The following is a 24735-nucleotide window of genomic DNA, read 5'->3' on the forward strand; positions in this document are numbered from 1 at the left end:
CCTGCGGCTTAAACAAAGCATACCAGGGTTCTAATTGCCAAGACACAGCGAGTCACTTTCATCTCCTAGCAGCTCTACGAGCTCAGTACTATCACTACCCCATTTTACAGATACAGAAACCTGAGGCCACAAAAGTTGCCTGGTTGTGTACTTGGGCACACAGGCCCCAGTGCTCCCGCTCCCCTGCCTGCTGTCTCCCTAACGGATTTCACACAAGCCAGGGCCAGAGGCAAACGATTAGTCACAGGCCTGGATGCTATGGCCTTGCCTCAGCCTAAGCCATAGGGGACTTATTAAGTCTTCAAAGATCACAGCTTTTAACATGATACTTCATTTTATCCTATGACAGCCATGGAGACAGTAAAGGAATGAAAGTAAAAGATTCCTTATAGCCATTTCTAGACCTGCTACTCTGTGACATCTGGCAATTGACCCTCGTGCTGGAACAACATGGTAAAATACAGATTCCAGGTCAAAGGATCGCAGGTCATGGAAAAGGGAAAAAGCATGAGGTCACTGAGGTCACCAGGACCGGACTATAATTCCCTGCATGAGACAAGCTCTGCCGGGATCAGGAGACCCAGGACCACAAGGCTCTCTAGGACAAGAGAATTCCTGGAAAAGAATGCAAAGACCCAAAAAGGGAGGATAACAAGAATGTGGAGCAGGGAGAGCAAACAAGGCAGAATCCGGGGGTGGGGGACTGTTAGGAGAGCCATCGCACTCAATCTGAGCGCATTCTGGTCCTAAAAGCCTAAGCCCAACCATTCATTACTCTGTGTGTAGTTCAGACTCCCAGAGAGACAGCACCTGCAGCTGCCCACATGCCCAAGCCAGAGGCAACCTTTCCTTCCTCTCCACTGAGTATCACCCCAAACCGCAAGGTTCACCTCAAAGCCACGATTGGAACTTGGGTCTTCAGACTCATCCAGAAGACAGAGTCTGGCTGGGGAAGTGGGAGCCTAAAGGAGACAGGCAGAGAACGGCCAAACCCTCAAGCCAGATGCCCACGCCTTCCTTCTACCGCACCCAGTCTCCAGTTTCCCGAAGTCTCCCCCCGCCATGACCTCTTCCATCTCTCAACATGAGTCAGTCCAATCATCAATCAGTGAATCAGTCTTCTAGAAAACTTGGTATCTCCAGTCACACACCTGTGATGGTCCCCCAAGCCCTTCTTTTTGATGGACCGAAGAAGTAGCTCAGATAAACATGGGGGGGAATGCAGGAGAGGAAGGATTCTTTTTTTTTTTTTTTTTTTACTCTCTCTCTATATGAACACAGTCCGCACCCTTCCTCTGCCCACACCTCCCCAGGTTATCGGCCCTCCCTTCTGAGTACCTTCCCCGAATGTCCCCAGGCAGAGAGGCAGGCTGTAGCAGGCCCCTTGGATTCCCAGCACAGATGACGGGGGTCATCCCACATCCTTCTCCTCATGAGCCTCAGCCCCATGCCCCAACCTAAAGCAGACCCATGCTTCCAACAGAAAAAAATGACAAAAGCCATCATTAGCCCTCATGTTCTGTCCTCAGGCCTCTGGTCACTGAGGCAAAAGAACCCTGCTCCCGACCCCCAACTTGAGAAAAGATGGTGCCGGGGTGCCTGGGTGACTCTGTTGGTTAAGTGGCCAACTCTTGATCTCAGCTTAGGTCTTGATCTCAGGGTCGTGAGTTCAAGCCCCAAGTGGGCTCCATGCCCAGTGTGGAGCCTACCAAAAAAAAAAAAAAAAAAAGGAAGGAAAGGAACAAAGAAAAAAAAAGACGGTCCTACAGGGCACTCACCTGGAACCCTCCGGAGAACCTCTCCTTTTCTGGCCCTGGGGAATCCCCAGGACTCAGCAACATTCCCTTCTGGTCCTCCCTCCCTGGCCAGCAGGCTGCTGAGGAGAAGGAGGGGGGCACTCAGTGGACAACCCTCTGTGTGGGCCAACTCTGGAGACGCCCCAGAAAACAGGTTGCTTCAGAGAGGCTGGCTCCAGGTGCGGAGGAGGCTGATGTCATCCTTTCACCTTCCGCCCCTCACCCCCACCAAGCAGCGGAAGCCTGACACACCTGTCCTAGAGGCAGGCAGGGAAAGAGCAGGGGGCTCTCCCAGAGGCAACTGCTCCAATACCCACCAGCCCTGCACACCTCCCCAGGGGCTCCTTTCATCTCTCAACTGCACCGCCTACCCGGTCCAAAGGCTCTCCAAACCTGGCCAGCCAGCCGCCTTGGACCTGCCCCAGAAGGATGGCCCCCGAGTTCCATGTTAGGACGTCCACAGAGAGGGTACCAGAAGGAAGCAACAGAGGAGAGCTACAGCCTCTCCAGACAAGCACAGCAGGAGCAAGGGGAATGGCCACAGAGATCTCACACCGGGGCGCAGAACATACTCGGCTGTGCTGTCACCCACAGCCCAGCACCGCCCCATGCCTGGCTCTTGCCTGTCTCTTCCTGCGGCTCCCCCTCCACCAGAGGTGTGGGGGGACCACCTTTCACCACAGCCACAGGGGCTTTCCGTGGGACAGGAGGATCCCTGAGAGGGTCTGGCTCATTGTCCCTTGCCGGAGCAGCTTCCTCACTCAGGCCCCTCCCACCCCTCCCTGGAGACTCAGGGGCTCTAAGCACCCTAAGGCACGACAAGGGAAGGCTCCCTGGGGAGTGACTGTGTTCGATATGTTCCATGTGAGCAACGTGACTATCACAGAAGCTGTGCAAACAGTGTCATCGGGGTTTCTGGGCCACAAACCCAGGCCAGCTGGCTCAAATTCATTTCCCCTCACGAATTTATATTCCCTCGTGAATTCCTTTTCCCACCACCCCAGAACAGCAGGGGCCACCAAGTGTGGCTGGGTCTTTGAAGCAGGACTTCAGCTGCTGGGAAGGAAAGGGGATCATGGCTGCCAATGGAGCCTTCCCACCTGAATTCTGGGAGGAACTCTGGGCCTACAGACTAAAGTCCAGAAAACTTCCTCAGGCTGGCCTTGGAAGGGAAGCAAAGGCCCTGGCATCTCATCTCAGTGGGAGGACCACCCACCCACGCCTCACTAACCCCACCACCTCCTAGCCCCGACATTTTCTCATGTGGTTTCTCAGAGCTGGGATGTGTCCCAGATCATCTCTCCCTACACAAATTCGGTCAGATAACCTCCTTCAGAAAGCCTCCTCAACCACTTCCGGAGCATCCAACACACATACTACTGTAGACTTCACCCCCCCATACCCCCCCCCCAAAGAATAAGCACACCCTAATCGTCCCTGGATATAAAGATCCTATGGCTGTTTTATATGACAAAAGAGACTGTGCAGATGTGATCAAGTCAAGGATCTTGGGATGGGGAGACTATCGCTAGGTTCCCTGGGTGAGCCTGATGCAATCCCAAGGGTCCTTACAAGAGGGATACAGGAGTCAGAAGTTATGTGACAACAAAAGCAGAGGGACAGATAGAAAGAGGCTGCAGCTTTGCAGATAGAGGAAAGGGACCACCAGCAAAGGATCTGGATGGCTTCTGAAGGCTGGGAAGGGAGAGCAAACAAATCCTGGAGCCTCCAAAAGTAACAGAGCCATGTGGATCCAGATTCAGTTCTGACCTCCAGAACTATAAGACAGCAAATACATGTTGTTTCAAGCCACGAAGCTTGTGGGGTTTGTTACAGCAGCCAGAGGACACTAATACACACTTCTCTTAACTCTAGTGATCCTGAGTACCACTTCAAGTGCTGGTCCTTGGGGTTTCGTATGTGCGTGCTTTTCTTCTGGACTAGACAGTGCAAGTCAGTGGGGCCGGGCCTGCGTTCCTGTGCCCTTCCTTCACCCCCGCCCCTGAGAGCAACGTACATGGAGGTGCTCAAAAAACACCCGTGGAAGGTCTGCAGGACTGTGCAGCAGCACCTTTCACCGGTCCCATGGTCTGGTAAAAGAGAAACAGTGGTCAAAACCAAGGGCTGGGCCAGATCCTCCCAGACTAACACGTTTCCACATTAGTCACTACCAGGAGGTTTCCAGTCTGCCAAGAGGTACCCAGGAACAGGGACTGCTCACTGAACCTAGCAATCCTGTCCTACTTGGCCCCAGACAAGGGACTAGAGCAGAGGCATAGCTGCCTTGCTGTCATGCCACATACCAAGTGACCAGCCACAAAAAACTGAGAGGAAGGGAAAAGCGGCCAAGGAGCCACTTTGGAATTTGTAGAAAAGACTATAATAAGGGCCCCCTACAAATAGTCCAAGAAAAGCTGTCTACCAGGATATTTCATATGCATACATACTAAAGGCCAATGAGAGCAATTACTACCACTCACAGCCAGGGTAAGTCAACAGAAATAACACAATGTCCCCAGAAGATGGAGCAGCTAAAGCCGGGGCTAGAAATCAGACAAGTTCGGTGTCCTAGAGGCCCCACCTCTCTCATCATTAGACACAAAGGCCCTGGGACCTCCACTCCTTACCAGCAAACTTCAGGAACCTCTCCCTGCAAGTCAGCCATCTTGCCCCCATGGCAGGGCCAAGGCAGGAGCTGCTAGTTTTGGGGCCTCTCAGCTGGAGTGGGGGTGGGGAGGAAACTTGAGCAAACACCTTCAACAGCTGCAGCATTTACTGTTCCATCCCGTTCAAAGGCCCTGGAGAATCTCGGCAGGAAGCAAGTGGGAACAGAGGAGTCCCACCAGGACCTTCTAAGTCCCTAGGCAGAGGAGGAGAGAGAAGTGCGCACACATGTGCCCAGGAGCCTGCAAAGCAGAGGTTACGTGCACTAAACCGTTCCACAGGCTCCGCAGCCAGGCAGATCTGGTCTAAAACCCAACTGACTCCACCTGGCTGGCCCTGTGTGGCCTTGGGCAAGCCACCTCACCTTCCGGAGCTTCAAGTTCCTCATCTGCAAAATGAGAACAAAAGCACCCACCTGACTGGTCCCCAACATGGAGAGGATGCAAGTCACGATCTGCCACACAGTAAAGCCACCCTAAGCGGCAGGACGACAAGGACGGAGAAGTTACTATTTGTTCCACAAGCACTGGGACAAGTGTTTTTTTTTTTTTTCCTGATTGGTGCCTATAACTTTTACCCACATCGCACATGAAGAATAAAGATAGAAGTTCAGCTTGGTGAACTAGCATGACCTAATCCTCCCCCACCAGCCATCCAACATATACAGTCCCAACGCTGACTCGGACCATGATCTGACACTGGAAAATATAAGCAATTCGGCTGGAAAGGCAGAGTCTGGTATCCACGGCCAACAGAAGGGCAAAGCAGAAGATGAAGTCTAAGTGAGTCAGAGCCCTTTGTTGCAGCAGGCAGGCCACATTCCTCAGGGCTCCACAGGGAAAGACAACGTGTCCTGCTAGGAGCTGAAGAGGAACAGAAAGACAGAGGACAACAGGGACAAGCAGGAACAGAACTACAGGAAAGGGAAGGTGGCAAAGGCACAAATAAGTGACCAGTCACAATCATCCTCGACACTAGCCCTGGTGTTTTAAAGAAAAAACAAAATCCAGCTGCAAGGTGGACATGTGAAGAACTAGGATAGAAGACAAAAACTCAAGGTACTGGGAAAAGCCTTGCTGCTCACCCATTTCCTAAATCACAGGAATATCAAAGAAGGCGGGGAGCAGCGCAAATGACAGAGTGAGCATGGGTGAGGCCCGGGACCCTGGGCAGCGCTGCCCCAACCCCGCCCCGGCTCTGCTGTTCAGCCGCGGGGGATGAAGGAGCGAAGCAGACAGCCGTCTGCGCCACAGCAGCCGAGCGCGCCCACCCTCTCGTGTAGGGAGAACAGTCCCTGCCCTGCCCAGGCCGTGAGCTGCAGAATTCACTGGACAAGTATTTTCAAGCACTCACTTTGCACAAAGACACTATGGCAGCTTTGTGGGAGACAGAGATGAATCACACACAGAGCTCGCACTCTTGAGGGTTGATCCTGTCTCTGGAGAAGCAAGACAAGTGCCCCAATAACAAAAGGAGTGGAGAGTGGGGTCGTGGGCAGTCTGGGGGTTCAAGGCTGCCTCCAGTTTGGCAATTCGTTCCACGCTTCTGAGCCTGATGCTAGGCCCTGGGGATAATGAAATGAGTAAGACACTGTCCCTGTCTTTGAGGAACCGAATTCTAGAAGGAAGAAGAGCCCTATAAACGAATTCTCCGCCAGGCAACGCCTTCAGTGCTATTCAGAGGTAAAAATACAGAAACTGTGCTGGCAGAAGAGGGAGTAGCTGGTGCTACCTGGGGCCATCTGGGCAGCTTTAAAGGAGGTGAGGCTTCAGCTGAGCCTTGAATGATGAATAGGCTTGTACTCGCCAAGTGATGAGGAAATGGGAGGGTCCCAGGGGCAAAGGCAGCAGCAGCATGGGAGAGTTCAGTCCTAAAAGGCCCAGGACCTCCCAAGGACCCGGGGTAGCTGGCAGCAAGAGGCCAGGCTGGAAGGCATCGGACAGACTAGAGAACGCACGGGCGGTAGTTCTGTGGGAAGGACACACCAGAGCCACACCTGAAGAACAACTACCAACCACGGAGACTCTCGGACTGAGAGCTGAGGTGTGAGAATGTGGACTCCAGGAAAGCACAAACCACACATGGCTTTGGCACCAGGTGTCTGTAGAGCCAAAGTGTTCAGAAGAATCCAGAGGGCCAAGAAGGTGCTGACTGTTCAGAGAGAGCATCAGGGAGGAGAAAGAGAGAATGACCCAAGGAAGCATCTGCTAGAAAGAACAAGACCTATTCCAACCCTTGTGCAGCGGCGGGGGGAGCAACGAGGATCCAAGAAAAGGTGAAGAAACAAAGCTCCGTGTAAATCACATGCTTCTGAAAGCAGGAAGAGAACACCGACTGTAGAAAACTGAGATCTGGGGGCTTCGCTGAAAGAAAATGTCCCACTAGGATTACAGGCCAAAGGCTAGGGGTTGGTCAGAATACATCTCACCACCTGGGGGTTTCCTCCCCTCCCCCAAATTCTCACTTTCCCTCCCCAAGCAAATCAGAATTAGGGGACGAGGCAGCTCCCCCAAACACAATTTCCTCTCTAATTCTAAGCATGACCATCCAGACCCAGAAAAGTGCGTTCATTCACGTGAGCAACCCCCTTTTGTGAACTGCTGCCATCCATCAAACCACCCTGGCTTGCCCCACTTCTTGGGCACTACAGCAAAAGTGCACTGATGAACCCCCACCCCAATATTTTCCCCAGATGCTGATCTCGGGCGTGGTGCCTGACCCAGAGAGGTCAGACAGACTCCATAGACTCCGCAAGTGTCGACTCTCAAAGGCACCAGCCCTTCACATGGCAAGGCCTCATATACCTCCCCTCACAGAACCCTCTCCCAGAGCCCTTCTCCACTCTCCGCCCCACAGCACCTGCCTCCACCCCCCAGGGCCCTCACCTTCCTCTCTAAGGGGCCTCAACCAGGGAGGCCCAAGAAACTCATCCAACCAGTTCCCAGGTGGGAGGAAGGGAGATTTGTCCCTCAGCTGAGAAGTTAGGAGACCAGAACACAGTCCAGAGGGGTGGCTGTCACCAAACCCCAGGTTCTCGGGTGAGGGGATGCATGTGGTGTGGAGCAGCACAGCCCAGGCAGCCCGCTCCCGATCCTGGAAAAGCAAGGCCTTGCTTCAAGGTAAAAAAATCCAGCCAAGACAGGGCAGCAGCCTGGCCCCCGCTCTCCCCACTCCTGTGGCCCAGAGCTCTGGAAGTGGTGGTAATGGGCACAGCCCCTGCCCAGCAGTGTCCATCTGGGATGAAACAGGGTCAGGAGAACTTCCTTTCACTTGCTGTCCTGCCACCATTTAATTTTATCCAAACTAACCACCCCCTGTGGATTCTGGGAAAAAGAAACTTCAGGAAGAAAGTTAGAGATTAACTCTGCTTTTCCCAGCGTGTGTGCGCTTTGGTGCTGGGTCCCTCCAACAGCGGCCTCTTCTCTAAACCACCCAACACTGCATGTTCAGAAATCAGAAGGGCCTCCGAAACCCCAGAAGATTTGCCTGCAGTCTCCTCTAAAAAGGAACACAGGATTGTCTCACTCTCACCCAGCCACAACTGACCAATCCACTAGAAGAAACCAGGGCAGGAGAGGAGGAAGAATAACAACAGGTCTCCTATACCTGCATCCATGGGGTTCCTCAGTTTCTGAACCCCCAAGGGAGAAACCTACCTTTTGCCCCCAAACCTGTGGCTGGCCAGGTTTCACGGGGGAGTTTATAAAGGCCTGAAGGCCCAGAGCTCAGAGTTCTCATCAGGCCCCCTTGTACTCCCCAGCCTGGCCTAGACAGGGTACCTACCGCTTTCCTCAAAAGGGCTCCCATCGGAGCACAGAGCACCGGGAGGGCCGCCTGGGGCCTGGCAGCAGAGCAGTTAACAGGCTTGAGGCAAGCATAGAGCTGCCACCAACAGCCTCGGGAATTAAAGTGCCCGCCGCCTCCTGCAAAACCTCTTCAATAAATGTCCTATTCAGAACCACTTCCGCGTGTGGGTCCTACTTGCTGCATTTCTTTCATTCCTGATTCCTGGGAGGACTCTGATGGAGGAAATGAGGCTTCTCTCCCTCATTCAGCAGGTCTCCCTGAGTGAGGACCCCCATCACATCTGGCAGGTAAGCACTGCCCCAATGAGGACATGCAAATCTCTGAGCCATTAAACACAAGGGGACACTGACTGCAGGAAGTCAAACCCCGAAGACACTTGAACAAAGCCAGATCATTCACCAGCACAACAATACTCCATTTATGCGGCTCCTCCCCCACCCCAGGTCCTCAAAGCTGAAGGATATTAACCCTTGTCCTTACAAGAGGGAGGAGCCAGGGGCAGGGGCAGGTGGGCAGCAGCGGGCGGTCCACAGATCAGGAAACAGAGGTACCAGTGGCTCCCAATATGCCAGCCTGGAATCCCAACTAGCATGTCATCAGGCTGCACCAGGCCCTGTGCTCAACACAGTCCCTACAGAATTTCCTCCCAACATCCCCAAGGTCCAGTGCTATGTGCTCACTTACCCAAGGGCCAACAGGGACGTAGGAGGGACAGCCAGGGTTTCCTGGAATTCCGGGGCCTTAAAAGATGGCACTCCCTCAGCCCACTTTGTACCAATGCCCTCGGGCACTTTTTTTTTTTTTTTAAGATTTTATTTATTTATTTGACAGACAGAAATCACAAGTAGGCAGAGAGGCAGGGGGAAGCAGGCTCCCCGCTGAGCAGAGAGCCAGATGCGGGGCTCAATCCCAGGACCCTGGGATCTTGACCTGAGCCGAAGGCAGAGGCTTTAACCCACTGAGCCACCCAGGTGCCCCGCCCTCGGGCACTTTAAGTTTTACAAATAACACTTTGCTCAGAACAAGTTCTCCCACTGCAGGGCAATCTAAGGGGGCAAAATGGAGACCTGGGAATTTGTAACTCCCTTTCAGAAGTTTCTAGAAGGAATGGCTTATGTGCCCATTGAGGGTGGCCCAACAACCGGTGCACAGGCTGCCTTTCTCCACCCTGTCACTTCGAGGGATACTCATCCTCACAGCAGCTCCATGACGAGCAAGTCCCTGAAGAGTCTTCTGTGAATGCGCTCTCTTAACTCAGTTACAGCCTCCTACAGCTAAGAACCAGATCTTGTACCTTTTTGCCTCCATGTCTTCTGACACTCAAATGCCTATTGCTGACTTGGGGAGCTGTGCAAACACAGAAAAAGCCCGAAATAAAGCACACGGGGTGGATGGTATTTTCTGAGCTTTTATGGGACAAAAAGACAACCCCAGTGGAGCCCCAGAAAAAGGTTTGGGAACAGAGGGCCAAGCTGTTCACCTCTTCTTGACTGCCTGGACAGACCCAGCCCAGCTGAGGGCTGTAGAATAGAGGCTGAGATGACTTCCATCTGCAAGCAGGATTACTCAAACCCCTAACATTTATTGGCAGTACAAGCCACGTGCCCAGTCGTAGGAACACAGCAATACGTAAGACAAACCCTTGCTATCAGGAGCTTACCTTCCAGTGGGGAAGGACATAAAAGGTAGACAAATGACTAAGATATTTCTGGATAGCGATAAGTGTCGTAAAGAAGATAAAGCAGAGAAAAGAGTAGGGCTTTCTCTCTAATAAATAAAGATAAAATCTTTTTAAAAAAATGATGGAGGGGCGCCTGGTGGCTCAGTGGGTTAAGCCTCTGCCTTCAGCTCAGGTCATGATCTCAGGGTCCTGGGTGGAGTCCTGCTCCCTGCTCAGCGAGACTGCTTATCCCTCTCCCTCTGACTCTCCCCTTGCTCGGATGCACTCCCCAGCTCTCTCTCTAAAATATAAAAATAAATGTTAAAAAAAAAAAAAAAAAGAGTAAGTGGGGGGATGGGGTGTTATTTGGCCAAGAGGTCCAGGAAGACTCTGAGGAAGTAACTCTTTTTTAAAAATTTTTTATTAACATATAATGTATTATTAGCCCCAGGGGTACAGGTCTGTGAATCACCAGGTTTACACCTTTCACAGCACTCACCATAGCACATACCCTCCCCAATGTCCATAACCCCACCACCCTCTCCTGACCCCCTCCCCCCAGCAACCCTCAGTTTGTTTTGTGAGATTTAGAGTCTCTTATGGTTTGTCTCCCTCCCGATCCCATCTTGTTTCATTTATTCTTTTCCTACCCCCCAAACCCCCCCACACTGCCTCTCAACTTTGAGGAAGTAACTCTTGAGCAGAGTCCTGTTTAAGAAGCAGGCAGACATGCAAAGTTTTGGAAGAGCCTTCCAACAATCCTTTCCTCTACTCCGCCTCAGCCACCCACCCACCCCTTTTATGCCCTAGATCTCATGATCACCAGTAAGTGCAGACTTCCAAAACACCTTACTTTTAAGCATCCCACTCTTTGCAACCACTGAAGAGGAGCGGAGTATAAACATTAATAACCATACAACAAAATAAGCCATCACAAGGGAGTAAAAAGATGGAACAAACTGTTACTCCAAGAGCTAAAATAAAAATCTGGGCACCCAGGTGGCTGAGACAGTGGAGCACATGACTTGGTTTCAGCTCAGGTCATGTCCTCATGGGTTGTGGGATCAAGCCTCTGTAGAGCTCCATGGTCATAGGGAGTCTGCTTGAAGATCCTCTCCCTCTGCCCCTCCTGTCTCTCTCAAATAAATAAATCTTAAAATAAAGAAATAAATAAATTTCCCAATAGAGAAAAGTCCAGGACTAGATGGCCCCACTGGTGAATTCTACCAAATACTTAAAGGAATTAATACTAATCCTTTACAAACTCTTCTAAAAATAGAAGAGGAAGGAACACTTCCCAACTTATTCTATGAGGCCGTATTACCCTGAGATCAAGACCAGACAAGATATCACAAGAAAAAAGCTACAGTCTAAAATCCCTAATAAAGATGTAAAGAGGGCGCCTGGGTGGCTCAGTGGGTTAAGCCGCTGCCTTCGGCTCAGGTCATGATCTCAGGGTCCTGGGATCGAGTCCCGCATCGGGCTCTCTGCTCAGCAGGGAGCCTGCTTCCCTCTCTCTCTCTCTCTGCCTGCCTCTCTGTCTACTTGTGATCTCTCTCTGTCAAATCAATAAATAAAATCTTTAAAAAAAAAAAAAAGATGTAAAGAATCCCCAGCAAAATACTAACAAATAGAAACCAGTAATACATAAAAAGGAGTATACACTATGACCTTATCGATTTATCCCAGAAAAACAAGATTGGATTAACATCGAAACATTAACAGAATTCAAGACAATAAAGTACAAAACCACCTGATAATCTCAGTAGACCCAGAAGAAACATTTGACAAAATCTGATACCTTTCCACAATAAAAACACTTTGACAAACTAGGAAGAGAAGGGAACATTCCAATCCTTATAAAGAGGATCTACAAAAAACCTGCAGGAGGTGCCTCAGTGGCTCAGTCGTTAAGCATCTGCCTTGCGCTAAGGTCATGATCCCGGTGTCCTGGGACGTAGCCCAGCATCCGGCACCCTGCTCCCTGCTCAGCAGGAAGCCTGCTTCTCCCTCTCCCACTAGCCCCGCTTGTATTCCCTTTCTTTCTCCCTCTCTGTCAAATAAATAAAATCTTTAAAAAAAAAAAAAAAAACAAACCCTAAGTATTTCATACTTTTTTTTTTTTTTGGTACTTCATACTTAATGGAGAAAGACTGAATGCCTTTCCCCTAAGATCAGGAGCAAAACAAGGATGTCCCCTCATGCCATTTCTATTCAACACTGTACTACAGTTCTAGCCAGGGCAATTAAGCAAGAAAAAAACATAAAAGACATTCAGATTGAAAAGGAAGAAGTAAAACTATCTCTATTCACAGATGACACAATCTTATATATAGAAAACCCTAGGAATCCACTATAAAACCACTCGTCCTAATGAAAAAGTTCAGCAACATGGCAGGATACAAGATCAACACACAAAAATCAGTTTTATTCCTACACACTGGCAGTGAACAATCCAAAAATGAAATTAACAAAGAAAACAACACCATTTGTAAGAGCAGCAAAAAGCATAAAATACTTTGGAATACATTTAACAAGAGCAGTGTAAGACTTCTATACTGGAAACCACAAAACACTGTTGAAAGAATTAAATATTTTAATCAATGGAACAAAATTTCATGTTTTCATCCATCAGAACACTTAACATTGTTAAACTAGCAGTATTCACCAAATCAATCTACCAGCTTAACACCATCTCTGAAAATCTCAGCTGGTTTTTTTGTTTACAGAAACTGACAAGCTGATCCTAAAATTTCTGTGGAAAAGCAAGAGACCCAGAATAAACAAAACAATCTTGTAGAAGACCAAAGTTGGAAAACTCACAGATCCTGATTTCAAAACTAACTAGGAAGCTGTACTTCATAAGACCGTGTTGTGCTGGCATAAAGGCAGACATCTAGATTAACAGAACAGAATTGAGAGTACAGAAATAAAACCTCCCATTTACAGCCAACTGATTTTCATCAAGGGTACCAAGATGATTCAACAGGGAAAGAACAGACTTTCAAGAAATGGTACTAGGACAACTGGATATTCACATGCAAAAGAATGAATGTGGACGTCTAGCTCACACCATATGCAAAAATCAAGGCAAAATGTATCATGGACCTAAAGGTGAGATCTAAAACTATAAAACTCTTCCAAGAAAACCTAGGTGTAAATTTTGGTGAATCTGAGTGAGCAATAGCTTCTTAAATATTAAAATCACACAAACCAAAACAAGTAGATAAATAAGACTATATCAAAATTAAAAACCAGTGTTACAAAGGGCACTATCAAGAAAGTAAAAAAGTGAAAAGACAAATCAAAAATGGGAGAAAGTAGCTATAAATCATATATCCGACAACACACTTATAACCAGAATATCTGAGAAACCTTTACAACAACAACAATAATAAAACTCAATTTAAAAATGGGCAAAGATTTGAATAGGGGCACCTGGGTGGCTCAGTGGGTTAAACCTCTGACTTCGGCTCAGCTCATGATCCCAGGGATCTGGGATTGAGCCCCACATCAGGCTCTTTGCTAGGCAGGGAGTCAGCTTCTCCCTCTCCCTCTGCTGCTCCCTCTGCTGTGCTTAGTCTCTCAAATAAACAAATAAAATCTGTAAAAAAAAAAAAAAAAAAATAGTCCATACAAGAAGCTGTACATAACCATTCACAGAAGCATTATTCGTAATAGCCAAAATGTGGAAACAGCTCAAATGCCCATCAACTGATGAAAGATAAACAAGGGGCGCCTGGGTGGCTCAGTGGGTTAAAGCCTCTGCCTTCGGCTTGGGTCATGATCCCGGGGGTCCTGGGATGGAGCCCCGCATCGGGCTCTCTGCTCAGCAGGGAGACTGCTTCCTCCTCTCTCTCTGCCTACATGTGATCTCTGTCAAATAAATGAATAAAAAACCTTTAAAAAAAAATGATAAACAAAATGCAGTTTATCCATATGATGGATTATTGGGCAATAAAAAGAAAAAGGAGGGTCTGATTACATTCCACAACATGCAGGACTCGAAAACACCATGATAAGGGAAAGAAGTCATAATAAACTACGTATTTATGAACTCATTTATGTGAAATATCCAGAAGAGGCAAATGCACAGAGAGAGAAAGTAGATGTGTGGTTGCATGGGGATGGGGGATGGGAAGAACAGGAAATGACTGATAAGGGGCACTGGGTTTCTTTTGGGGAGGATAAAAATGTTTTAGGATCAGTTAGTGGTAATGGCTGCAGGACTCTGTGAATATACTAAAAACCACTAAACACTTTACATGGATGAATTTTAAGATATATGAAATATATCTCAAAGATAAATCAATCAAATCTGAAAAGTAGTCAGTGGGAAAAGTATAGACTATTCAATAACTGATCCTAGAAAATCTGGCTATTCCTCTGGGAAAAAACTTACAAAGGTGGGGGTTCTCCACTTTGGCTAGACATAAAAGTCACCTGGAGCATTTCATAACCTAGCCTGGGCCCCACCCCAAGATAATTTTTATTTTACTGGTCTGATCGGAGGTGAGACTCAGACATCAGTCCTTTCTTTCTTACAGCTCTTTGTAAGGCTTTAGTGTGGAGCCAGAGTTGAGATCCAGTTTCATATAAAGAAAATACACTGCAGGTGAATTTAAAACGTAACCATGAGAAGCAAAACTTAAATTTTAAAAGAAAATATTTTACTATATTTATAAAATCAGAATAGGAAAAGATTCCTTGAACAAGAGACAGAAAGTACAAAGAAAAGATCGGTAAATCCAACATTAAAATTAAACTTCCTTATAAAAAAAAATTATATTTATTAATAGTTACGATAACCTACAGTGCTATAATGAATATAACCTACCAAAGAGCAGTTACTCAACATATATAATTCCTATAAATCAAAAAGAAAAAGGCAATAGCAATTACGGTTTGTTTTTTTTTAAATTTGAGAGAGAAAGAGCGCACGCCAGAAGGAGCACTCACAGACAAAAGAGCGCAAAGCAGGGAGGGGGAGAGGGAGAGATTCTCAACCAGAGTCCTTGGTGACCATGTGCCAGATGTGGGCCAATCTCACAAACGCTGAGATCATGACGGGAGCCAAAACCAAGTCAGACATTTAACAGACTGAGCCGCCCAGGCACCCCAAGGCAATGGCAACTGAAACTCTGGGTAAAGTGTATCTATAGCAAGTGGGGGCAGGGGAGCTGGGGGACTGCAGAGCACACATGTTCTACTCACTTAAAAACAAAAAAAAAATTTTAATGTAAAGGGCAAAGACAGAATAACATGACTGGCCAAAAAACAAGATAAGTGCTCATCCCTATCTGTAATCAAAGTGTTAATTTTAAAAACCCTTGCTTTAAATAATTTTTAAATACCATTTCATAGTCCAAAAGTTAGTGAAACAGCAGTTCTCATATTTCTGGTAAGAACGTAACTTAGTTCCAAACCATTCTGGGACACTGTTTCACAGCGTCTTAAAAAGCACAACTTATTGCCAACACACAGGGCAGAGAAGACTGGTGCCCAGATGTTCAACGTGGTATTATTTACAGTGGTGCAAAAAAGGATGTCCATCAGTAAGGGAACGGTGATAAAATTATAAAATATGTGCCACACGACAGTTAAATGAATAAATGAGATTTAAACACATCAATATGGATAAATCTAGATAACAATATTGGGTAAAAAATCCAAGTTCAAGAAAACCACACTGAACGTGATGCTATTTATAGTCAAAATAAAAACAACCCAATAACATACATGACTTACAGACAACAGTAAAAAGTATAAAAACATGCAAAGGTATAATAAACAATATATTTAGGAGAATATCTCCTCTGGAGAGGGAGGCCAGAGAAAGGTTTCCCCAAGAAAAAGGAAGCTTCCACTGCATGCATAACATTCTATCTCGATGATAAATGAGAGAGGCAAATATGATACCATGACCATTTGCCAGGACTGGATAGTGGGAACAGGGAGTCAGGTCAGGGTTCCTAGGCAGGGGCGGGTTCCAGGCTCCCGGAGACTGACCCAACAACCAGCACCAGGACTGCACACCAAAGCACTCTACGGCAGCATCCCGGACCAGAATAAAGGAACAAAGCTCCTGATGGAAAGAGGCCTGTGATGTCTGAAACTACAGTTCCTCCCTGTTATTTTCTGGCCTCCGAAAGTGCTTCGCAGCACCCAGGGAAATGCTTAAAATGCAAATGGACTGAAAGCATTCCTGTTTCTCCTAAGGCAAGTGCCCTGTGGGGCAGCTGGCAATCTACCTGGGTGGGGCCATAACACAGTAAACCGCCCTGGCTGGATGCCCGTGGAGACTGCTGTCCAAAAAGCAACATTTTTAAGAGAGTTTTGAACCAGTCTTCAGTAAAGCTGAGTGCCTGTGCCCGGGGGTCATTCAAAAGTTCAAATCTCATTCCTGCCAAGTCTTGGCGAGGGATCCTGGACCAATTTCCAACCTCGGGTGGACTACGCTTCCATATCTGTGGTTGGGGGTGACACCACTTATTTTGCCTTGTTGAGAGGAACAGTGATACTAGTATCGGAGTATCAGCATTTTTGAAACTTTTCATCAATCTGGTTGGGAATCTTTTAAAAAACACAGTAAGGGCTTCCTTGCATGCCTTCCTCAACAGTCAAGGGAGCATAATTTAACCTTTTCTGGATGACTCAAGGTCCCAATTACAGCAAAGCATCAATTATGAAAATGATGACCCCCCTCCCCCCCAGGGCCCAGGGCCCAGGTGTGCCAGGCCATTCCTCCTAAATGAGAGACCCTGGCTTCCGCCAGCACTGGCCCTTCCTGCTCCTCTGACCTCTGTCCACTCTCACTGCCGACTTTCCACAACTCTGGGGTCATTTTTCCTCTCTGTGCTCACCTCTTTACTCTCTTTCCTTTGCTGCTTCCTTTCAGCTGCTGGCTCGGAAAGAGGATGGCATAATATACATATAAAAGTTAAAGAGTCTGAGGGAGCTGGGCTGAATAATAATGTAGGAATCTGGCTGCTTTGAGGCTCACTGGCTAGATGCAGGTAAGCGAGGCTGCAGAGAGGACAGGTCCTAAAGAGTGTAGAGGTGACCCCCACTACTGCCTTCAATGGCATAATATGGGACCTAGTATGGGATGAACTATACTCAAGAGTGTAAGTACACCCTCCTGTCCGCAGGGGGGGCAGAGCCCACAGCGCACCTGGCAGGACTGGACCCAGTGATCCCAGCAGCCTTGCCCTCCTCCAGGGTGCAGAAATCCAGAGCTGCCTGCCCCTCTACCATAGCAGCCCACCACGGGTTAACTTTCGTAACTCTCCTAGGCATCTTTAGACAGGAATAGAACATTTGTGAAGACTGTGACGATTTCTTGAATTCCTAAGGCTTTACCACACAGTAGGGTTTCACTTATACAAAAAATATTTATTGGTAGGGGCGCCTGGGTGGCTCAGTCAGTTGAGTATCTGCCTTCAGCTCAGGTCATAATCTTGGGGTCATGGGATCAAGTTCCATGTTGGGCTCCCTGCTCAGCGGGAAGCCTGCTTCTCCCTCTCCCTCTGCCCTCCCCCCCCCACTCATGTTCTCTAATAAACAAATCTTTTAAAAAATATTTACTGGAATCCTACTATGCAGCAAGCACTGGGGATGTAGCATCGTGCAGGACAGAAAAAGGCTGCATGAATACGGGTTCCCTTTTCCTGCCAACAAACACTTGCCAACTATTGCTCCAGAACCTCCAATGTATACACACAAACACACACAGACACGCACAGTCCTGCAGCCGGGACAGTAGAGGATATGTGTTTTGAAGAGCTTCTGGGACTTGTAGGACCCATCTCTCCTCTTAAGACCCTGTTACCACAGTAAGAACTAGACCTCACTCCTCTCGCACCTCTCCCTGCATTCTCAGGCAGACCCCAGCAATAATCAGCAACTTCAAGGACTCTCAGACTGGGTTTTCCAAAAGGCTGCATGGACAGCCACCACTGAGCCCGACGGAGCCTTTGTGCAGGTCTTGTGTCCAGGCCCACAATCTGCTCAGCAGGAAAGAAGTTTAAGGTCCTTACAAATCCATTCCCTCAGCTTAAACCAGAGAGCCTCCCCAAAGGCCTGTAAGAGAACTGTAAAAAGCCTGGCTTTCCTCTTGCCTACATTCCCAAATAGCCACAGCCCACCCGGAGGGGCCTAACCCTCACCACTGCCTTCTCCCCGCTACCCCCCAACTCAGCTCCCACAGAACGAAAGCCGGAGCCAAGGAGACCACCGAGCCCAGATCACTGTCAGGCCGGGACCTCAGCACAAGCTGCTCACACCCTTGTTGATGACACTTCATACAGCTCTCCTTGCCACAGAACAAAGATGAAGCCAGCACAGTTCCTGCCCTCAGACAGCTTCCAATCAAAATAAGGAGCACACAGCGGGGGCCCAGATAACAGGACCAGCCATCATTCCTGCCAGCTAACTCCCAGGGGGGCTGCCACGCATCTCCAGGTGCACCTCCTTCTGATCGTGCGGTAGTGGACCCTGCCCAGGTTTCTTCCTCCTCTGACTACGGTCACCCAAAAACAAAAATGCCTGGGGCTGTTCAGGGCCATCTATCTTTGCAACTTCCTCTGAGGCCAGATTATAACTAGCTTTATGCAGTCTCTAGGCACCAGCTGGCAGGCCCAGAAAGTTCCTTCACCACAGGGCCTGCCTGGCTGTCCTGCCTGTGCCACGGGGCCTGCAGGGGGTGTGGTCTGGCTGATGACCACTTCCCTAGGCCTCACCCTCCCCAGCCCATCCCTGCTTCCTGAGCCAGGGCAGGGCCCCCAGGAAACCGCTCACCACAGCTTTGACAGCAGTCTTAGAGCTGGCCCCTCCCTTTGAGGGCCGTGGTTGCCGAGGAGAGAAGAGACTTCGCAGACTGGCTGGGTGGACACCGCGGGAGCTGAGCAGTTAGAGTCCGGGCAGAACCCAAGATAAGGCTCCATCAGAATCCTCCTGCCCCCCATGCAATTTCTCGAGCCCTCCCCTCCCTCTCTGTCATCTCCCCTACCCTTTTCCCTCCTTCTCAGAACATAACTTATCTACAGGAGGCTGGGAGAGGGGCAGATAGCCTTCCCAGCTGTGAGGCTGCCTGGAGAGGCCAGGGACCGTGCTGTGATTCATCAGGGTTGGTTAGACGCTGGGCGAATTCCAGAGCAAGGGAAGGCCAGGGCTGCCCCCAGTTCAGCCTATTCCCAGGGAAAGCAGCACACACCTGGGAGCCCAGCATCCTCAGCCCAACCATCGAAAATCTAGGATGCGGTAGAAAAGTCTAACAGGAAAGTCTGCACTAACCAGGATTTCTGTTTTAGCTCCCTCCAATTCCTCACCCCTGCCCAACACTTGAAACGCAAATCCTTTCATCCTAAGTCCTTAGCAATGGCGTGAACTATCTTGGGCTACCCCAACCCCGCACAATTTGGTTGGAGAAATAATACGACTATCATTTACTGAACACCTCTGCAGGCTTTGCTGAGTGTTTAACACACATTCTCATTGTTCATTCTCACAGAATACCATACATGGTAGGTATAATGACTAACTCCATTTTACACGAGAAAAACACAGGCTCAGAGGAGTTCAGCACCAAGGGGCTAGCAAGCTGCAAAGCTGGAATTCGAACCCAGGTGCACCCAATTCCAAATCCTGCCCCTCAATCCCACAGTGGGTTGCTCTAACTGGGAGTCAAGCAAAGGCGATAAGACATGAAGGGAAATTCTTCCCTCAGGCATGAGCTCCAATATATCCCTTGCTCAGGCGGCTTCCCAGGACACTTCATCCAAAATGCCATCTTACTCCCTCCATGGCAATGCACATCCACCTCCTTCCCTATCACATGTCTCTACTTATCACTGACATTCTTTCTTTTTGTTGTTTTTTACTGACATGCTTTCTATTTCATTTTCTATCTTGCTCACTGTCAGCCTCCCCTACTACAAGTCAGTTCCCGGTCAATATTTGTATATTTTGTTCACTGCATCTATATTCATATACAGTAGGCGCCAAATAAATGTTGAATGAACAAATACTTAAAAATAGAACTAAGAAGCGTAATTGTAGGAAGAAAAGAAGGGAAATCCAACCATTCAGGGAAAGAAGGAGAGATGAGAAAAGAAAGTGAGTGTGTGGCCAGGAGCAAGCTAGCAGCCCTAAGAGGAGCCCAACAGGAAGCAATGAGGGTCTGCCAGGTCCCCTGTGGATTCCAGTAGAGCCTTCCTGCACAGGAGTGACTTCCAGCTGCCAAGCCTCCAGCCTGAGGGCTTCTACTGGGGAGGGTGGGCAGGCAGCTCTGGAACAAAGGCCTATGGACAAGCAGCTGGCCAGAGAGCCAGCACTGAGCAGAGGCCGGGGCAAGAGGGGCAGCCTGGGGTAAGGGGGAGGGAGGCAAATGAGTCGTAGAAGAGAGCCTCAGTGCAGCTGCAAAGGCAACAACCCCCTCCAAAGCCCAGAGTCCCCTCAACCCCAGTAAAACAGAGAATAACTAGATAGCTCCACAATTAACCCTCCAAAGTCAGCAGTCCAGCGCCCTCCTTCACAAGGTTCTGAGAGGGGGTGGAGGTGGGGGCAAGCCACGCGTCTGGAACACAGTCCCTTTTCCCCTCTAGCCCCGGTCATCCCTCAGGCCACAGCCTTTGGCCTCCTCCGGTGTAAACACAGTGACCCTGGGTTAGCTGTGGATTTGGTAAGCCAAATGTTTACTCTGGAGCTGAGATATCGCAGGCCACAGATGTAAACCTCCACCATAGGACCCTGGTATTTACCATCTCCTGTGACACACAGGGGACATATCCGGTAAACTTTAAAGCTCTCAAGAGCCCCTCTAGCCACAGTGAGCTCTTTATTCTGTATAAGAGTTTATGGAGCACTTTCTACATGTCTGCTTTATTTGATCCTTACCACAACCTCTATAAGGAAGAGAATGCAAGTACCCTGCTTTACTCACGTGGAAACGGAGTCTGAAAGATGTGTGATTTGCCCAGGTCATGTTGGAGAAAGCAGGGATTAGCCAGAGCATGAAATCTGAGTTCTAGTCCCTGTTTGGCCAACAGGGATCAGGCTCAAATCACCTCACATCTCTGGTCTCTGCTTCCCTCATGTGTAGCATAGGCTAATGAGAGGCGCCTTCCAGCAGTAGCCACTCTACCAATCTTTGATGCTATGCAGTAGAGCCAGGATTAAAATTCAAGAAAAATCCTGTGCTGGACTCCCAGGCCAGTGCTCTTTCCACTTTCCTGATAGGCCACATCTAATAAAACAACCCTTAAACCACTCCCTCTGCTTCTAGGACTTGGTTCACCCCATGTTGACTTCCTGCTCTATCCCCTGAGCAAGATACCAGGAAGCCAAGGGGTCGTCCAGCCCCCAGAGAAGGGAACAGGTTCAGCAAAAGCAGCAGGAGCACCTAACATGGCTTAGAAGAAAGAGATGAGGCACCCCGGGATTGCAGAAAGGGGTACACCTTCCTCTGGTTCTTACTATCTAGGTTTTCTGCTGGGAGGTTGGAATGAAGTCATTCCCAGCTTAAGTCAATGAGGATTCCACTCCCAGTCCATCAAGGGAGGTGCTGGAAAAGCACTCTCCTAAAAGGAAGCAGGCGATGTCATTACTCTCCCTACTTATTATTTCTTAAGTAAGGTCCATGTGACTGGGTTGCATGAGAGGCAGGGCTAGAGAGACTCTAAGAACCCAGTCTAGGGTTCCATGTAGGATAATGCAGTCTGAGTTGCCTCCCCAGGGGCCCTGGGGAAGACAGCCTCCTCCATCTGCCCACAGTTTATCAAGTGGCCTAGAGGATAAAACTCTTACCGCGGCCACAAACACGCGCCGCCCGCCCCCCCCAGGCCACACCTCCCCAGCCTCCTACCATTACATTTCCCACTCTTCCCTTTGTTTTCAAAAGCAGCTCCGAAGAGTAAAAGGAGCTACCTAAAAATATCTTGAAATTTCAAGTTTGCACTTCTCCTCCTAGCTTTCCAAACCAAAGGGCTGAGAATGGGGAGAAAACCAAACAGATTTCAGGAGTGGGCGAGGTCGAGGCCGACAGTGGCAGGCAGTGGCCTCTATGCCTTCGGCTCCCGACATTCCCTTTCTGGCACCCCCTCTAACCCTTCCAGGACAGGAGCTGAGATTCTCAAGAACGAGCACTATGGAGTACCAACCCGGAACAAGCTGCAGGCGTCCGTTGGGCTCCTAGGACCAGAGGCTGAGGTCCTTCCCCAGAAGGGTCCACCCGGCCCAAGTCCCACAGTCCCAAGCAAGGGCCAGCCCTCAGGCGCCCGAACGCGCACGGGGAGTCGGCGGGCGCAGCCTCGCGGGCTTCCCGGCTTTCAAACGGAGTTTCCCGGAGCCACCTGGCGCGCTCGCTCCTTTTGGTTCCGGGGTGGGGACTACAGGACAGAAAAGGTCTCGGCGTACGAGCCTCCCGCGCTCCGGTCCTCTGCTGGCGTTGGGGGAGAGGGGGAGGTCGCCCTGGAAGGCGCCAACGCAGCCCCGGGCCCTCCTCAACCGTCCCGAGTCCTCACCCCGCGGGGGGCTGGGGCGAGGGACCGGGAGGGTGGGGGACCTCGGAGGGGCTCTAGGCACTGCCACTGGCCGAGGGAGAGGGGAGAAGGGAGGGCCACTCACCGCGCGGTCGCCGCCCCGCCGGGTCCCGCACGCTCGGCGCGCGAGGCTGCCCAGGTGCGGCCGCGACGCAGGCGCGAGTTTGAAAGTCGCTCTCCGCAGGGGCTGAGGTTGCCGGCCGCTCCCGCCCAGGGTCCGGCCCCTCCGCGGTCGGGGTTGCGGCCAGCTGCTGACGCGGCCCCCCGGGACCCCAGCCCGCGCGCGCCTTCCCAGAGCCCGGCAGGAAGTCGGAGCCAGGCGAGCGGGGCCGGAGCTGCGGAGGGAGGGGAGGGCGGGAGGGAGGGGCGGGCCAGGAATTTTTCCAGTGGGTGGAGACTCGAGCCGGCCGCTGGAATCCAGCAATTGGCGGCTCCGCGGGGACCCGGAGAACCTTCGCGATGCGGCGAGCGGGAGCCCGGGGTGAAGGGGAACGGGCGCCGCTAATGATTAACGCCCGCAGGTGGGGCGAGCGCGCAGCCCCGACGGTGACCGTCTCGCCCCGTGCGAGCCGCTCCCGGGCCGCCTAGATGCTCGCAGATACAAAGACGCACGTGGTGGGGGTCACGCAGGTGTCACAGCCAAACAGCCCCCGTTGTGCGGATAGGAGAGGGGGCTTAGGAAGACATTAGTTGCTATTGGCTTTGGGGGGGGGGGGGGGGGTTCTCGAGCCTACCGGAGCAGGTCACCTTGGCTTTTCTGAATCAGAAAGGCAGGTCACGAATTCCTCACCGCAACTCGGTCCCTATGATCCATTCCAAATGTAAATCCCGGCCTCGGGGAAGCTGAGGAGATGAAGAAACGGGTAACCTGGCGGGAGTCCACTAAAAGGCTGCTAGGTGGATAAAACAAGATGCAGAAACCTGTGTAATAGAGAACCTGTCTCTTGTTTTTACATCTGTATGTAATCCTATGGCCATGGGAAGGTACACACCTGGAAGGGGGTCACGGACACTCAGTAAGGGCTTGAGCAAGATCATAAATTTTAAAACGCAAAATAATTCATCAGTAAAGATGGAAAAAAGATGCTGTCTGTTCCAGCACAAGGCAGGAGAGAAGGCCAGGGTGGGGCCCCAGAAGAGAGCCCACTGCTTAGACATTATCATCTGGGGAGGAGGAATGGGACACTGATATCGAATCACTAGGTTCTGTGTAGACAAGTGTGTATAGTAAACGGCAAATAGAGTTCTTGTTTAAAAAGAACACAAGCTTAAAAAAAAAAAAAAAAAAGTCTGCTCTAGGCGAATGCAAACTCCAGGTGATTTACAGGGAGGGGAGGGGAACAAACTCCAGGTGATTTACAGGGAGGGGAGGGGAGGAGAGGGACTGGAGCGGAAGGAAATGGCTTTCAGGTGACTTTGAAACTGGATCCCGGCAGAGGGTGGGGTGAAGACAGAGGGGCTCCTAGCTCCCGACTGCCCGGGAAGAGGTTAAGTGGAAACGGGACCCACATTCCTCGGGGAGGGAGGGTCGGCTCCAACCTTGCAGAGCCCTACCTTCGCCTCCCGGGAAGGTGAAAGCCGAGACTGCGGAAGGAGTTTGGGGGTAAACAGCCGCCGCGACTCCACCAGATATAGCCAGCCAGGGCCCCCTGCTGAAGAGAAAAGTGAGAAGCCCCAAGTCCCTTCCTGCCTTGGGGCTGGGGGTGGGGGAGGCAGTCCTTCGTCATACTTCCGCCATTCTGTGAGCCTGCTTTCTTCTCTGATCACCTGAATCCTATCAATCCCGTTCTGTCCACCTCAAATTCCAGGTTCCAAAGAAGGCCCTTGACTTATCTAAGCCATTACTGAGGGCACCCGTCACACCTCCGGCAGGGAATAGTGCCAATGACAGTTAATAATAACTCATTTGGCGGATGCTTACCATTTGTAGGGCCCAGTGCTATGCTATTTACATTGTCTCCCTCTATCCTCACAGTTACCTTGTGAGCTAGTCAGTATCCTTATCCCCATTTTACAGATCCAATAACTGAGGATCAGAAGGTAACTAGCAACTTAACCAAGATTACATAACCAGCAAAAACAGACCCTGACGAGATCCCAGATAGGTCTAACATCTGAGTACTTACTATCTGCTAACCATCATTCTAAGCCCTTTGTACAAACAGTTGTGGTCACAGAAGAAACAGAGGCAAGGTCACACAGCTAGTGTGTGATAGACCTGGGCAAAGCTGATCTTCGTCACCATCTATTCTGCGTTCTTTTTGACACC

The 24735-nt window shown here is 50.0% G+C and overlaps 1 protein-coding gene across 12 annotated transcripts in view; it reads right to left on the reverse strand.

Annotated features, from left to right (window-relative positions):
* The window catches only part of PLEKHG3 (pleckstrin homology and RhoGEF domain containing G3), a 41624-nt gene extending 18882 nt beyond the window's left edge, over window positions 1-22742 (reverse strand). For 5 of the 12 annotated variants that reach the window (XM_032875197.1, XM_032875195.1, XM_032875194.1 and 2 more), the window contains exon 1: window positions 1779-1837. The gene's annotated coding sequence lies outside the window, so the exon portion shown is untranslated. Of the gene's footprint in view, window positions 1-1778; window positions 1839-22551 lie in introns of those variants that run through there. The other 7 variants (XM_032875192.1, XM_032875190.1, XM_032875189.1 and 4 more) reach the window with 3 other exon arrangements.
* Between the last annotated feature and the right edge of the window lie 1993 nt (window positions 22743-24735).

The sequence above is a fragment of the Lontra canadensis genome, unplaced genomic scaffold, assembly GCF_010015895.1.
Source record: "Lontra canadensis isolate GAN:19392208 unplaced genomic scaffold, GSC_riverotter_1.0 scaffold55, whole genome shotgun sequence".
NCBI classification, from domain to species: Eukaryota; Metazoa; Chordata; class Mammalia; order Carnivora; family Mustelidae; genus Lontra; species Lontra canadensis.